Raw genomic sequence first — 17306 nt, 5'->3', positions numbered from 1 at the left:
TGGGGCAGGGTGTTCATCAGTTGAAAGGGGCATGAGGCAAAGACAGCAACAGATGCTTTCTCTCTGATCCCAAGAACACAGGAAGAAAGACTGCTTTTCTCCCCTACCAGGGAGCTGGTTGGGAGGATTGAAGGTGCAACTCACTTTGGGGGTGGGCCTGTGAGAACTTGAGGCCGCAGATTTGAGTCTGACTTCTGGTCCCACCCCAGTCACCTCAGGGTCCTGGGTGTGGGCCAGCTCTCACCTCAGTTTGGCACTGGACGGTTTTCCTGCCCTGACGCACTTGTCCTTTGCACCCGTTGAGGGCATAAGTGAACCTGTCAGCCAGCTCCTCGACGCTGCCCTTGTTGGAGCTCTGCAAAGACAGAGCCGGCTACCGGACCAGGAGGCATGAGGGGCCCGGGCATTACCAGTGGGGAAGATGCCCACCACCCATTCTGCTCCCCAGATCAGGCAGAGAGGGGCATCTGCAAAGACCTCCAGGCAGGGAGTGAAGTTGATGACCCCTTGAGCACCCCTGCGATTTAACAAGTGGGTAGCAGAGCTCCGACCCCAGCACTCAGCTTCCCTTCCTGTGAGCCATGACCTGGGCAGTGAACATGACACACCCTCCAGCACCCTCCAGACTTCTGACACTTACCAACCTGCTCCTGAGCCCAGGATGAGCATCCCTCATTCCCCGCTTCCTTCCCCTCACCATCCCGGACACACACACACACACACACACACACACACACCCGGGATGAGGGGTAAGAGGTGTGGTGCTCCCCAGGTGTGACCCCCTAATTGGCACCCAAGTGTGAGCTTAAAGGGCCTGCCCTCGGTTACCTGTGTGTGCCTCCTGCCAGAGGGCGAGGGGTCTCGGTGGTGGCGCTTGCGCCTGTTTCCCCAGCAACAGAAACATCTCTTGCCCTGGGCTTTCTTCTTGCCAGAGCATCGCAAGAACGGGAAGCAACAGAGAGACATCCTGGTCTCCTGACCTTCTCCATTCAAGTGAGCTGGAAAGGCAGTTGTCTCTAGAATGTGGGTACCTGGTTACCACGGTTCCCATTTCTGTTGGGGATCTGTCCCCAGGGAAGTGAGGTCACCCCTTCAAGGTTCCATGACCTGTGCCCCTTCCTCCAATCAGGGCCACCCAATGGCCCCTCTGGGCTGCTGACCTCTCACCTTCCTGGCCCATGTTATCTCCATACCTGTATACAAGCATCCAACACAGCCCTCCCCCATGCTCCCTGGGAAGAAGGAGGCCCCTGGTTTTGGGGGAGAAAGCCGAGTTCACACCTCCTTTTTCTTAGGTGATCTGTGCCCTGGGGGAAGCCTCTGTGCCTCTCAGGGCCTCCCCCAGGCTCCCAAGCTGCCCAGTGAGGATGATGCTAGACACCATTTCCATAGGAAGTCATCAGGTGCAGATGGGACAATTCCCCTAACAGCTGTGGGCTGGTGTCCCATGAATCTGGTACACAAACATAGAGGTGGAAGATGACAAGAATGAGTGGGACAAAGCATGCAACACTAGACAAAAGAGCCCTGGGCCCAGCCTGTGATCTCAGGGAAGTCACTGCTCATGTGGGCCTCATTTTCAAGTCTGTACCTTTAAGGGTTTGAAAGGACAGGAAATTCAGATATGGTCACTCACTGGCCTAAAACCTCACCGTGGTCTCTTGTTATAAACTTAGCCTCGGACAAGTGCCTCATGTGGGTCCAAGCGTTAGGGGCCTTCACAGTGGCTTGGAGTGAGTCCAGCCTCCTGGTGGGAACATCCTTGTGTGTCCGCTGAGTGCTCAGTAACTGGCTTCTGAACAACATAGAGGACAGCCCAGCTGATGGGGTGTCAGGTCCTGTCACTTGTCTTGTACTCTCGTTCTTGAGGTCCCTTCCTTGCTCTCAGCCTCTCTCTGGCTTTCTGTGTGTGTGTGCGTCTCTGTCTGTGCCACTGACCGGTTGTTCTGTCTGGAAGCTGAGTCCACCCCCTTTTCCTTACCACTTTAACCAATCTTGGTTTTGGTAAGTGCTCCACTTTGTTCTGAGAGTGTCTTGGTCTGAGAAAACATACGGCATATCCTGCTACTTTATTATAACTTCTAGACATAAGCTGTCTAGTCCCATGAGTGGGATAGATTTCCACCTTGACATGCCTGATACGACGATTCTAGTGTGAAACCATCAAGGTTAACAGCAAGACTACTAAGCCACATTGACTTCAGGGCCTCCTGATCCCATGTGTTCTCTGAGACCTGTCAACCTCTAGTATCGCCAAGTCCCTAAGCATTCTCTACCAGCAGCCCGAAGGATCTTTTGAAAATGTCAATATGATCATGTCTCTTCTGAAAACTGCCAGTGGTCTCCTATGGCCTTTAGAAATGAGTCCCAAATCCTTAGCGTGTCCGTCCAGGCCGTCCATGATCCGACCTTAGCTTCTTTTGCAGTCTTGTCTCTGCCTCACCCCTTTTCTGTGGTCACACTTTGAGATCCTCATTGGCATCACACTCTGCCAGCCCAGCTTAGAGCTGTGCCATGCCCTGTATCCCGACGTCTCACTCTGGAGTCAGTGGAAGGCTGGTGTACATTCCGGAATCGCCCATCTTTCCCCTGTCCTGCTCTCTGCTCCCATCGTCTTTTGTTTTTGTTTTCCTGTTTGTTGTTGTTGTTGTTTTGCAATACCATGAAATGCTACAACCTTGTCCACCCTCAGGAGTATTAAGGATCTCATTCAGTGTGGCAGCTGAGAATTATAAGCAGCAGAATAGTGATGAAGCTCACAGTAGGGACTTGTCTTTCTCACAAAAGAACAAGTCCACAGGTAGGTGGATCCAATATTGAATTCAGCTGCTCAGTGATGTCAGGGTAGGCTCCCAGCATCAAGGAGAGGGAAAAAATCCTCTGCTCGCTATTGTGCTTTATATCAGGGAGAAACTTAGTGTCTCAGAAATCAACTATGAAACTCTGGCGTGAACCCTTGGGCAGAACGGGCCAAATTGCAAGGGACATGGGGCAGTTTAGTGTCAAAGTGCTCCTGAAGGAGGTGCCTCAGCCCAGGAGGAGGTGGTGAGGGGAAGGGCAGTGGGGACCTGTCGGATGGAGAACTTCCTGTTTCTACTGTGATCACTAAGGGCCCCGTACATTTCTTCTGTGTGGACTTGTGGAGGAAAGGTGTCCCGAGACTCAGGGATGACTGTTTCACAACAGTTGCCTAGTGTTTTGAAGTACCCTGTCTCATAGGGTTCATATTATCCACATAGAACTGGTTAAACATATATGTTTTTATTGATCTCAGAGAGAGGAAGGGAAGGGGAACAGAGAGAGCCGGGGGTGGGGGTGGGGGTGGGGGTGGGGGTGGTGAGGAGGCTGGGGAAGGGGAGAGAGAAACATCAATGATGAGAGAGCATCATCAGTCCCATAGCTCCTAGCGCGCAACCCCAGTACGGGCCCTGACTGGGAATGAATCGGGGATCTCTTAGTTCCGGGGTCCACGCTCAAGCACTGAGCCACGCCAGTTGGGCAGCCACATATCAATTTAAAATGAAACCTTTTCTTAAGTCAAATTTAGTAAAACTTAAAATTCACTGAGACATTTAGGTTTCGCTTGTTGGATACCTGAGGAGTGTTGGCTTGGTGTATTGACCAGCTGGTTTTCCTTGAAAGCAAATATGAAATGAAAGAAAGGAAATGTGTCTCCCCTCAGAGCAAGAGTACTGCTCACATGAGAACGATGAGCTTTGGATGATTGGGCCACAGCACTGAATGGATCCCTCTTGCACAGCGTGCCTCCTTTTGAAATACTCACCAGTGGCATTCCTTTGTCCTTTTCTGCTTAGAATTTTCTGACATGGTGGTTTTCATTTTAATTATAGATTGTTCGAGTGGTGGTGTCAGTGAACTATGGCCCCTCGGGTAGAACCAGGGCTGTGTACCTTGTTTCCGTACTGTCCTGTTCCAGTGGAACCATTGCCTCTCCCTAAGCTGTGTTTGACTGGTGAGTTAAATACTGGGCTCATGGAGGAAGGGAAATGATTCAGGAAGTGTTTAGTGGAGGGAGTTGTTTTGAGTTACTCCTGTTGCAACCAAAGCAATGCTCTTGCTATCCCTAGTGATTTTAAGTATGGTTGAGAGCTAGTCTACTGGTTGTTTCTGGCCAAATAGCAAATGCAGCTAAACGGCGAGGGAAGTAGAATGCCCCCCATTAAGTAATTTTTCCTTTCCTGAGACCATTTCAGGACACAAATTGGCACTTGGGAAAGTTTAGAAAGATATGATTGACTCTGGCCAGTGTTGCACGGTGGTCGAGCGTCCGTCTGTGAAGCAGGCAGGAGTGCACATATAGTTGGTTTGATTCCGGGTCAGGGCACAGGCCTGGGTTGCAGACTGGATCACCAATAGGGGTCGTGAAGGAGGCAACCTATCCATGTTTGTCGCTCATGGTTCACGTTTCTGTCTCGCCCTTTGTCCCGCCCTGAAATCAATCAAAGTGTATTGTTAAAATATATACTGAGTCTAACCCCAGCTGATGGGGCTCATTGGATTGGCCTCTCCCCTTGCACTGAAAGTTTCTGGATCTGTTCCCAGGGAGGGCACATGGCAGGGTTTTGTGGTCAATTCCATGTCACGGGGGTGGGCAGGAGGCGGCTGGTGCGCCTCTCATCTGTGTTCTCTGCCTCTCCCTTCCTCTCTCTACTGTCTGTCTATATCTTGGAGGTATGATCCTTGTGTCAACCAGAACCTATACATGAAGCAAAATGAGAAGAAACTGTCACTTCTGGTAGTTTCACTGCTGACAGTTCACCAGTGTGAACATTCTGGTGTATATATTTCCAGATTTTATTTCCCCATTTTATCAGTGTATACGTAGTTATCAGAGGAAATTAAATGTTTCAAAACTTATTTTAAAACTGTATTATACAGTGAGCACCTTCCATGTCAGCATATATGTGTACGTGCATGTGTGTGTGTGTGTGTGTATGGAACTATGTATATGTACGGGAGAAGACATGGTCTACACATGTTTTTAATAAACAAACTTATTTATTCAAAAGGAGTATTTAACTGAATGGGAAATAGTCTACATAAATAGGTAGGTACTTTTAGAAATTATCCTTATTTACTATTATAAATGTACAGTTGGGATGTATTCCTCTGAATTATTTAAGATAGTCGCCTAGAACTCTTCTGATAGCACGAGAGAAGGCTTCCAGCGCAGCCAGTAGCTGGCTCCATAATGGCTTCAGGTACTGCCTCGGGCCAAGCCTGGCCAGGGCAGGGCCTCTCGTTGGACCAGGCTCTGGCCCCTGAGCGGGCCCTTCCTCTGCCTCCGGACAGCTCTGGATCTCTGGGCGTGGACCTGGAGCAGGAGAAAGAGACACATTGACTCACACTCCTGGCTTTCCTGTGACTTAGTGCAGACAGGAAAGATGCCACCGCCTTTAAGGGAACTCCAGCCCATGAGCCTGCCCTCCCCCGATGATCTGCCCGGATGATCATTCCGCCTCACCTTGTTGAGTTGCCTCGGTGGGCTGAAGGTGCTGCAGCGCCAACCATAGATTTTGGGCGTGGCCCACCAGGTGTGAGGCAGGGGAGTTGACGGGCACCAAGACCTGCTCTACCTCGAAGCAGGCGAAAGGAAGGCGCTGCCCCAAACCCTGGACGTGGTCCAGCCAGGTCCCCACCATCGCAGCAAAGGCCCTAGGGAGAGGCAGGTGGGCAGCAGATTCTGAGTCCTGGTCTTTCCTTCCACTCTGCCCTCCCATGGCACACTTGTTTAGATCTGAGCCTCTATGCAGGCCCCCCCTTGCCCACCCAGGGGACAGCCCCATGCCACCCCCGGCCCCAGTGTGGCTGTCCTGGTTGTAGCAGTTGTGGGATCCAGCAGGTTCAACATGGAGTCTGTGTGAGACTCTTCTTCCCACTGGCAGCTCTCCTGAAGGTCCAGTGCACTGCCCACCCCCACCCTCCAGGCCCTGGGCATCTGGGCTGAGGACTGAGACAGACTTGTGAGCAGCCTGCTCACCACAGGCCTGTTCTGAGCCTGGCCACCGTGGTCAGGGGAGATGGATATGGAGAAGGGCAGGCAGAGCGGGTGGGTCTGTGGGGGGTGGGAGGGGACTGTGAGGGACAACTCAGCACAGCGTCTCCTCTGGGTCTACAAGGCCCGGGACCCCACCCACTGTCATCTTTAACTCCTGTCCTCCTGGAATAGAAGACTCCAGAGCCCAGGCCTTTCTTGGGAATCAGATGATGTATAAGATTAGGGTTCTGCCAGGCACTCTCCACCCCCCACCCACCACAGTCCCCACGATGCTGACTCTGGGGGCCCTCCTTCTGGACCCGGAGACCACTCACTTTATGACTTGGTCCTGCGGTGTGTCAGCGCGGTCATTGTAAGCATGTGTGCCTCCAGATGGAAAAATCACTCTGATTGCATCAGCCCTGATGGATGGTGGACACGACCTGCGAATGATGGAGAGCGTGACTGCTGGACCCAATGCCCACAACTGAGTCCCAGGGATTGTGTCTGCTTCATTCCTTGAGTCAGGCTAAGTGTCTCCACAAGTGCGTGCACATTATCGAGTAAAGAAACTCCAACCAGAAGCATGCCATACATCTGAGTGGGCCTGGGCCCGTGCTCTCCCCAGAAATCCCAAGTGTGGCTACACCAAGGACCAGGACCGGCTAGGTGAAATCTCACACTGCTTAACAGGTTGCTTTGCATGTGCTTTTCCAACCTCTGATGCCACAGGCCGCTGATGGGTGTGTCATAGTTCTTTCCGTGGATCAGAGTGAAAGAATTGCCACCAATAAGCGCCGCACATCCAGCTTCCCTGTCTGCAGAGCCAGGGAGCAGGTGAGACCTGCCCTGGCTTGTCCCCATAGTAGTGCTATGAGGTTCCCCCCACAGCAGCCCACTGTCAGAGGAGCATCCTGAGACTCGGGAAGATGTGGTGACGTTTTCATACCTCACAGCTAGCAGTGGGCAGAGGCACGAGTGTGTGCTCACCTAGTTAGAAGCTCATCCAGGAACCCTTGGGCTCTGGAGCAGGCCAGCGTGGAGACGTGGGGGACGATTCCCCCCAGGAAAGCTGGTACCATGGCCATGGCCACCTTCTCCGAGGTGCCTTCCTGGAGGGCCTGCATCCTGCAGGACTCATGCAGGTTACCAATTCGCTCAGCTGCACACTGGGTGGGAGAAGGAAGGACGTCCATGTCAGCGGCATGACCGTGAATCCCATAAGGATGGAGGTTCGGAGCTCAGTCGGGAGGTCCCAGCCCCACTGGGACGTGTGCAAGAGGAGGGACAGGAGTGCCCCGGCTGGAGGAGGTTCTAGGCCTTCAAAGTGCCACTGAAGTTCCGTACATGTTCATACAATTGCCACCTTCTCGGCACCTTTCCCCCCTCACGGCCCCCTTCCCTTTAGCTGAGGATCAACAAACCTCCTTGTAGTGATAGTGTATATGAGACCCCGGGCCCTGTGAGTCCCAGAGAAAGGTCCTCGTTACAGAGATGAGAACACAGAGGCTTGGGAAATATCAGATGCCTGCTCACGGGCATGCAGGTCAGAACTGGGTGCTGTCCCGCATGCCATCCCCTCTCAGGTGCCAGAGACTTCCCTGCTACGGACATGGGTGGAGAGGGTGTGGGGACCTTGTCCCTCCCCAGCGTGGGAACAGTGTACACGGTAGAAATGGCCTGTGAAAGCCTTTGACTTCAAAAGAGAAAGTTATGTTTTATCCTTTTACATTAAAGGGCATTGTAAGACCCTCATTATGGGGATGGCAGATTCCGCAAGGTGGCAAATGCCTGGAGACTGCAGATGGGAGAAAGGCGATCACGGGGCGGGAATCTGACCAGAGGACTCGGGGAGGAGCTGATCCAGGTGATGGGTGTAAAGTGACAGGTGCCTCAGTGTCCCCATGAGGCAATTGCCAGGGACGGAACACTGTGTTTGAGTTGGACACCTTGACGTCGGTCAGGTGAAAATTTCAATGAGTGAGATTTCCTGGGCCAGGCTGAGAGCAAGGCAGCAGCCATCATCAGAAACTGCTGTTGGCAACGTCCCTGCCACAGCCCTTTGGGCTTGGAATCTGCCTGCAGCCGTTCAAATTTTACACATGCTCATCCTTCCCCCAGCAGTGGGCGTCCATCTCCAGCTGGAAACTTTACATGTACTGTGGCCTGAATTGTGTACCCCTAATCCCATGACTTTGCAACCCCTCGAACTTGATTATGTGTCTGCACTTGAGTTTTAGTCTTCAAGCAAGTCATTCAGGTGACGTGAACTCAGTGGTGTGGGTCTTCATCGAATCTGACCAGTGTCCTTAGAAGAGGAGGGGAGGACACGTGGCAGTGCAGAGGGGAGTCCATGTGACACACAGAGAGAAGACAGCCATCTACAAGCTGAGGAGCGACCCCCTCAGGAGATACCAGCCCCTCTGACAGCACCATCTCTCACTTCTAGCCTCCGGAATTGTGAGAAAATGAATGTCTGCTGTTAACACCACCCAGTGCGGCCCTATGTTATGGCAGCCCAAGCAAGCAACCTAACACAGTCCGTTCCGACACACATCAGTGTTCCGGGCAGCACTGCTGACATAGCCGCTGAACTGCATTAGGCCCATGTCCATCAGCACTGAAAGGCCACATCGCTGGGCAAACGACCTCCCCGACTGGACCAGGTCTGCAAGGACAGTGGAGCTGAGTGCTCCAGAGGATACATGGCAAGTGTAGTTTAAGTATCAGACACAGCGAAATGCCCACGTGCTCATGGTCGACTGTGAAGTCACACGACATTTCTCTCTCTGATATTGCTACAAATATGTGAGGAGCGTCTCTCTACCGTCCCATGTAGCTGGAGGGGGGCGTGGGTGTCCGCATTTCTTTGTCTTGGGGCTGTGGGACACTAGGGAGAGTCCTGGGAGGGTGCCCGGGGAGTCCCCAGATTGGAGTGTGGGTTCTGGGCACTGCCAGGTTTTGTTGAGGTTGTGGGTGTAGAGACCCTCGAGGCCAGCTCTCACCTCAGACAGGCACTGGTCTGTGTCGTCAGCCTGGTGCACCTGCACCCTAACCCCGTAGGTGGTGTAGTCGGGTCCATGGGCCAGCACCTCAATGATGTCCTCCTTGGAGCTCTGCAAAGACAGAGTGGGTACTGAGCCAGGAGGCATCAGGAACCTTCCACCCAATCTGTGGTCCTGTGTCATGGCAGACCTAGTCTGTGAGGACACAGGGAGGATGTTCCTGGCAGCCCTGCTGAGCTAGCAACAATTGATTTGTGTCAAGGTGTAGCCACAGTGAAAGCCTGAATGACTGAGGAAAACTCTGTCCTTGTTGGGATGATATGGAGTAGGGTAAGGCCACAGCTCCTGAGCTGGCCGCACTGCAATGGTTTGTCGTCCTCTGTGAGGGGATAGGTTGCAGAGAAAAGTATTCAAGACCTTAATCCCTTCCTACACCCCTAACCCCCACCCCCGCTTCCCCTCCCCCCCCCCTTTTTTTTCTTTTTTCAATACACAGTACTATCAAGTGGGATGATGTGTATGGCTTGGAAAAGGTCTGCAAGGGCAGTCGGGCTGGGGCTGGTCCACAGGATACTTGGGGCAGGGACTTCATCAGTTGAAAGGGGCATGAGGCAAAGACAGCAACAGATGCTTTCTCTCTGATCCCAAGAAGCACAGGAAGAAAGACTGCTTTTCTCCCCTACCAGGGAGCTGGTCGGGAGGATTGAAGGTGCAGATCACTTTGGGAGCGGGCCTGTGAGAACTTGAGGCCCCAGATTTGTGTCTGACTTCTGGTCCCACCCCAGTCACCTCAGGGTCCTAGGTGTGGGCCAGCTCTCACCTCAGTTTGGCACTGGATGGTTTTCCTTTCCTGACGCACTTGTCCTTTGTACCCGTTGAGGGCATAAGTGAACCTGTCAGCCAGCTCCTCGACGCTGCCCTTGTTGGAGCTCTGCAAAGACAGAGCCCGCTACCAGGCCAGGAGGCATGAGGGGCCCGGGCATTACCAGTGGGGAAGATGCCCACCACCCATTCTGCTCCCCAGATCAGGCAGAGAGGGGCATCTGCAAAGACCTCCAGGCAGGGAGTGAAGTTGATGACCCCTTGAGCACCCCTGCGATTTAACAAGTGGGTAGCAGAGCTCCGACCCCAGCACTCAGCTTCCCTTCCTGTGAGCCATGACCTGGGCAGTGAACATGACACACCCTCCAACACCCTCCAGACTTCTGACACTTACCAACCTGCTCCATAGCCCAGGTTGAGGATCTCTCATCCCCCGCTTTCTTCCCCTCACCATCCCGGACACACACACACATACACACACACACACACACACCACACACACACCTGGGATGAGGGGTAATAGGTGTGGGCTCCCCACGTGACCCCCAGTGGGCACCCAAGTGTGAGCTGAAAGGGCCTGCCCTTGGTTACCTGTGTATACCTCGTGCCAGAGGGCGAGGGGTATCGGTGGTGGCACTTGTGCCTGTTTCCCCAGCAACAGAAACATCTCTCGCCCTGGGGTTTCTTCTGCCCAGAGCGTCGGAAGAATGGGAAGCAACAGAGAGACATCCTGGTCTCTTGACCTTCTCCACTCAAGTGAGCTGGCAAGGCAGTTGTCTCTACAACAGGCGTGGGCAAACTTTTTGACTTGAGGGCCACAATGGGTTCTTGGCAGGCTATAAGAAAAGCATGGATGGAGTGTTTGTGTGAACTAATGTAAATTCAAAGTAAACATCATTAAATCAAAGGGTGCGGTCTTTTTTTTTTTTCAGTTTTATTATTTCCAAAGAGCCAAATCCAGCCCGCGGGCCATAGTTTGCCCATGGCTGTCCCAAGTGCTGGGACTTGGAGTGTCCCATGGGGTAGTGGCTGTTGTGGGCAGGAAGGGCTCATTCCAAGGGTGAACTTGGGCTTGTTAGTTATTTAAAACGCTTGGAGGATTGGGGTTCCCCTGGGCCTTGCTCTGTGGGGGCAGCCAAGGAGTCACTTTCCCGAAGGGTGGGACTTGGCCAGCCCCTGGTTCCTGGGAGAAACCAGGAGAGTGGAGAGGCTCCATCAAGTCGCCACCTGGGACCAAGAGCCCCAGTGAGAGACCAATAGCCCCCGTGGGGGCTCCTTCCCTGTGCGGGGCTGGTCCCCTGTCATTGTGGGGCAGGTGGCATATGATCCCTGGACCTGGAGGAGTGGTGGCTGCTGAGCTGACAGGAGGCAGCTGGGGACAGAGTTCCAGCCAGACCCCAGCAGGGCCCCCTGTCCATTAAGCCAGGCAGTGAGGGGTCCTGCTTCTCTGGGGCTTGTGTCTCAAGCCAGGGGACAAGACAGATCTGTTGTCCCCAGAAAGTTAACGACCTGGTCAAATAGGGTGTGTGTGTGTGGGGGGGGGGGGGTGAGCAGGGGAGGGTGGAGAGTCGAAATGAGGGAAGAGAATGGGCAGCGGCAGAGCTTATTCCAGGCCTAGGAATATGTGTCTTGGAGGGTAGTCACCACGTGAGCCCATATACAACTTGGTTTTTATTCAGCAATGGCTTCAGTGCAAGGATGATGATTAAATTGTGGTTGGTTGGGTGGTTGGGTGGTTGGGTGGTTGGTTGGTTGGGTGGGAGGTTGGTTGCTTTGGTCTCAGAAGAAATAAGAGGTAGAGACAATCGTCAGTCTTTACTTAGAGCCCAGCAGTGGCCTGACTGGGTCTTGGCTGGTAGGGCCTGTCCTTCTCAGGCTGAGTTTGGAAGTGTTCTGAGAGAGATGGCAGCACTTCTCCCACCTGTGAGCTGAGGCTGGTATCCTTGCTGCCTAGCAGCTGGCTGTCCGAGGGGCTTAGTGGCAGGAATGATTCACACACAGCTCCCTTCCTCACTGGGGAGAATAGGTGACATGTGGCTCTCAGTCCTTGCACTAAACTAATGTCAGGTTGGGGCAGACCCTACATGGAAGTATTTCAGCTTCACAAATCATTTGAGTGAGTTAAATAACAACTCTTATGTTTTTTTAATTTTTAAGGCAGAAAATACAGCCACATTTTAATTTGATGTTTACAGGAGTTGATTTTTACACCCCCAAAATTGGCTTCAGCTGAAGTTTTCCATACCTGGGAAGTTACTTGTTGAATTTTAATAAAAGTGACATATAGTGCTCAACACATCTGTATTTTCTGAGCCTTTTCCACCAATACAAAGAATATGCAATTGATGTTTTAAAAAGATAATGCTAAATTTACTAGTTTGGGTTATAGTACAGTTACTAAGAAATGTTTAATAGTATCTACCGAAATTTTATAGGATAAGTTTTATAGAGATTATATATTTTTGAAATGAGTAGTATTATAAAACTGTGTTTACATTTTTGTGAAGTTTTGTACCACAAAGTTTAAAACAAGAAAAAGTTTATTATTGCTGAGATATTTAGGAACATTGTAGAAATCTGAACCTACAATTATTTTTTGAAGCATTTGTAGAAACCTTATTTAAGAGGTCTAATTTTACCCTCATCCTATAGATGCAGCTAGGAAACCCAGAAAGGGTAAGTGAAATCCCCAAGACCACAAGCTATTAATAGCAGAGATCAAATGAGAACCCAGGGCAAGTGCTCATTCTATTTTTCCTGTCAGCCTCTGTAGACCCAGTTGAGGTTAGAACCATAGAGCTGTGACTTAGGAGATCTGAATCCTTTAAAAATCTTTTCTGTATACATATGTTTCTCTTAGGAGTCTTGATAGTATTATTTAATTACTAGAGTCCTAGTGCATGAATTCGTGCACATTGAAAGGAAATTAATTAGAAGAAATATTGTAAGATCACTATTTGCCCTTTCTCAATAATAGAAGTGTATACCAAATTCACGATCAACAATGACAGATGGAAACACATGCAACTGGCGCCAGTGAGATAGATAGATAGATAGATAGATAGATATAGATATAGATATAGATATAGATATAGATATAGATATAGATATAGATATAGATGATATAGATGATATAGATATAGATATAGATATAGATATAGATATAGATATAGATTAGATATAGATATAGTTATAGATATAGATATATAGATATTTGCTTACTTAGACCTGCTTTCTGATTAGGTAAACTTTTTCCAGCTTGGTGAAGTGCCCCAATTTCTTTTTCAGGATATTGACAGCAAAACAGCATAAATACCAATATGAAAGCAGATTATTATTGTGGATCATGCAGAGATAACAAAGGGAGAAATATTTAACTATAACCCCGTTTGACTATATTCCGTGCAGTGAGAAAGCCTGAAGTCATGTTCAGGCTCTACCATTTTTTGCTTCTTTTCATTTGGGTCAGTTTTTAAAACATTCTAAATCTCCATTTTCTGGCTAATGAAATGAAAACAGGATTCTACCGAGTCTCCTCTCTACCTATTCCAGGACTTCAGTGAGGATCAAATGAGATGAGGCACATGAAAACACTTCAAAGACATTTGGTTAAAGTGTAAAATGTTTGCACCTGGCTATAAAGCAAGTGGGGGAAGAAACTCCAAGGAGGCTAGTCACTAGGGAGAGGAAGCCTGGCATTACTATGTGACATCATTACCTGGTGCCCACAGCCACCATTTCTGTGCTGGGCTGGCCTGTGGGCTTTGTGCCATGGGTTCGTGGCGGGGCCTGTGTCCCACTTGGGAAAAGAGGAGTGTTGCTTGTGGACTCTGGGTGCGCAGTGCCCTTCCTATGTAAAGGGCCAGTTCAGGTCACAGCAGCTCCAGTATTGAACATCTGCCCCTGGTGGTCAGTGCTCTTCATAGTGAATGGTCAGGTGGTGGAATCCTTAGCACATTAGCCTTTTATATATATGGATTTGCAATAAGAACGGCAAAAACCGTTTTTAAAAAAGTTACTGTGGCTCATGTCTGAAGTTTATCAAATCTGAAACTTTACTGTAGATATCAGCCTTCCAATGAGGAATTCTTCAAATACAGCCTGAGCTGTGGACCTTGAGGCATCCTGCCTAAGAGCCTCTCTTCAGGGTTGCTGACCCGCCCCATCCCCTACCGTGCCTCTAACCCCTGCCCATTATTTTTTCCAAGCAGACCCAGCATCTCCAAAGCCCAGTGTTCTCAATCAGGAGCTGTTGTAGTGCAAGAATGCATTTTAAAGGATATTTCACAACCCAAAGCACTTTTTACGCTTCTCAAAGATAAGTGGATGGTCACTGAACATGGATGGAAAATGCGTTTTACACCAAAAAAGTTACTTAAATGTGTTTTAGAAGATTTTTTTCATCATCAAAATAATATAGGATCATTAGAATTTTAAAAAGAATAGTATAAAGTAAAGGAAATCACTTCTTTCCACTATCCAAGGTTAACCACTGTCAACATTTCAAAGTATTTCCTTTTGTCTTTCGTACATTTATATATCTAGATACCTTTTTGAGGTGATACTATTAATTCATTTATATTAATATATGTTGCATTGACTTCAGAGAGGAAAGGAGAGGGAGAGAGAGAGGTAGTAGTAATATGAATGATGAGAACGAATCATTCATCACCTGCATCCTACATGCCCCCTACTAAGGATGGAGCCCCACGTACTCTGACAGGGACTCCATGTATGACCTCCTGGTTCATAGATCAAGGCTCAACCAGTGAGCACGCCTCCAGGGCAAGATGATACTATTTGTTATGTGTGTATCCTGATTTGTTTTCTCTTAGTTATGGTGTTTTCATTCCACTGCATCTATAAGCACTTTTTTCTTGTTTATGAAGGCACTGTTTATTTTTCCCAGCTTTATTGAGAAATAATCAATATACACCACTGTATAAGTTTAAGGTAGACAAAAGGATGGTTTGATTTGCCTACATTGTGAAATGACTACCACAGTGGGTTCAGCTAACATGTACTGAAGATGTGACAAACCAGAATTGAAATCTCTAATGTAATTTGGGTTATTTTTTCTTCAAAGTCAAATCTACAATTGTTACTATTGCAAAAAGAGCTTGTACTTGGAACTAAAGTGCAGGGTGTGGTGGGTCTGCAGGGTGGGGCTCTACTGCCCTGGCCCCTTGCACTTGAGCCCTGTGCCTATTCTCATGCAGATCCTTTCTCCTTCCAGACTTCACATGAGGCTGGTGATGGATGTGCTGCCCCTGCTGGACGGGTTCCACAGTCTGTCTTCCCACCACGGAGTGTCAGAGGTGAGAGCCCCCTGTGTAAGGCTGTGGAGCATATGAAGTTCAGAGTCACTTGTGTCTCAGCAGCTCTGGGGGTGACCTCAGCATCAGCATGCGCAGAGCCTATGCTGGCCTCCAGGGTGTGCTCTGTGCGGGTCCAGCTCACCCACAGCTCCTCTCTCCCTGGATTTCAGCCACCTTACTGGTCCTTCTGCTAGAAGCTCTGGTTCTCTCAGAACCTTACACTCCTCTCCACCCATGAGCTGTGTGGCAGCTTCATATAACAGGATGGTTTTCAGGGAAAACTGGCAAGAGAAAAAGAAGAAAAATAATCAGGAGTCGCCACAATACTTTGGAGTCCAGGGCCTGGCCAGGAGAGAAGGGGGAAGGGTCCAGGGCAGCCGCCACTCTGGCTCCAACAGGCCCCTGGTCCAGTCCTCTCTGAGCCATTCCCGTCCTGCGCACAGAGCAGTGCTAACACTCACTGCCTTCAAGACAAATCAGCTCACCACTGTGCTGGTCACTGGTCAGGTTCTCAATTCTCTCCCCACTCAGCCCACTGCTGCTCTCTCTGGAGTCCGCAGATACTATTCTCTCTGAGACCATGGTTGACATCATTGGGTGGACAGCTGGCCATTGGTCTGCTCCGTCTCGATGGCTCCAGAATGATGTGTTTTCTTCTTTTGAGAAGAAGAAAAAAGAGCAAGAATATGGTTCTGGACAGCAAGTAGCCTTTCTGTAGAAATGCGTGGACAGTGAGTTTTTTACTCTTAGTACTTTGAAGTGCTATGTGGATTGGCATGAGGTACTTTTATTTTATTATTCTTTCTGGATGTTCTTCCTGAAGGTGACTGAGTTGGCTGGCTGCACAGGTAAAGGAACAAGAGAGTGAGTGTGCTGCCCTGTGTGCCAAGTAGCAAGGAGTTTGTGCTGTTCTGCATTTCTGAGCCATTCTCACTATGTGAATCAGCTCTGGCCAGAGGCAAGGATAGCCATGAGTGGCTGCTCCCAGGCCATCCTGACACCACTTGTCTGCCCGACCTCTACACCATTGAGCTGTGCTCATTGCCAGCTAAATCTACAAGCCAGGGGAGCCCTGGAGCCCTGAGTCACTGCGTGCAGAGCATGAGCAATGGTGGCTCCCTGACCCACATCATGGACCAAAAAGAGCAAGATTTTATGGGGTACAGACACTGAAAAGGCCTTCATGACAGCCCTACAGTATTACCCTAATGGAACAGGTTTGGATGGACAATGACAAACTCCCTACTTGACCACAGAGTAAAGTACCAAACCTTTAATGAGTGACCCTCCGTCTCTCATCTACGTTTCACCCCTTAAAATAGGGATGTGTTGATTTCATCCACCAGCATTACTTCTTCCATCTCGCATTCAAGTTGACAGGAAAATTGGAGCCATCTATGGAAGGAGAGAGCATATGAAGACAGGGTATTATTTTTAGATCATTTTGAGCACCACTCTGTCGAGTACAAAGAGAAAAATTATTTATCTTTCCTGACCTTTAACAGGGCATAGGTATCTTTTCTGCAGTTGAGATCTGTAGATGATTAAACGGCACCTGCTTCCAAGGACAATGCTGCCTTCCTTCATCCTTGTCCTTGGGTTGCGTCACTCCTGGGCCCTGTGCCCAGGTCCCAACCAAGACACCGAGAAGTGAATCTGCTCTGTCGACGAGACCCTGGCCCAGCGTTCCTGGAATGGCACAAAAGGCCCATCCTTGTCACTTGGTGGATGTGGTTTAATGAAGCAGAGGGTCACTGTGGGAGATTTGCACTACCTGCGTTGTGTTTGTGAGATGGTTAAAAGATTTGAAGCTCCTTTAAGAAACCAGGTGGCACAGTGAAGGAGCTGTTCCCCCGAGTGATCGCATTAGAGGTGGCTGAGACACAGCAGCTGTATTAAAAGCTGTGGAAGCTTCATGATGGGATGAGAACTTAACTGTGTAGGTCACTGGTCTGGATGGTGGCCCTCAATCCCACTGACCACCAGTTCCTGTGGGCAATTCCTTATCCTCAGCCCTGACCCCAACTGGACCTGCTGGACCAGATTCCCTGGGGCAAGACCACCAAATCTGGTTGTCGCCCCTTTTAGTTTTGAACCTTTTGAAAATATAATTGTAGATTCCATTATTTATAAGAGATAACGCAGAGGTAGCCCATGGAATCT

The 17306-nt window shown here is 49.8% G+C and overlaps 1 long non-coding RNA gene across 1 annotated transcript in view; it reads left to right on the top strand.

The window, feature by feature from the left end:
* Window positions 1-16610, top strand: part of LOC308525718 — a 41477-nt gene extending 24867 nt beyond the window's left edge. Inside the window, exon 3 of the long non-coding RNA XR_013996468.1 lies at window positions 15062-16610. This is a non-coding gene — a long non-coding RNA (uncharacterized lncRNA). The remainder of the gene's footprint in view (window positions 1-15061) is intronic.
* The last annotated feature ends 696 nt before the right edge of the window (window positions 16611-17306 follow it).

The sequence above is a fragment of the Myotis nattereri genome (assembly GCF_964212035.1).
Source record: "Myotis nattereri genome assembly, chromosome: 10".
Lineage (NCBI taxonomy): Eukaryota > Metazoa > Chordata > Mammalia > Chiroptera > Vespertilionidae > Myotis > Myotis nattereri.
This window is presented reverse-complemented; position numbering and strand designations above follow the sequence as displayed.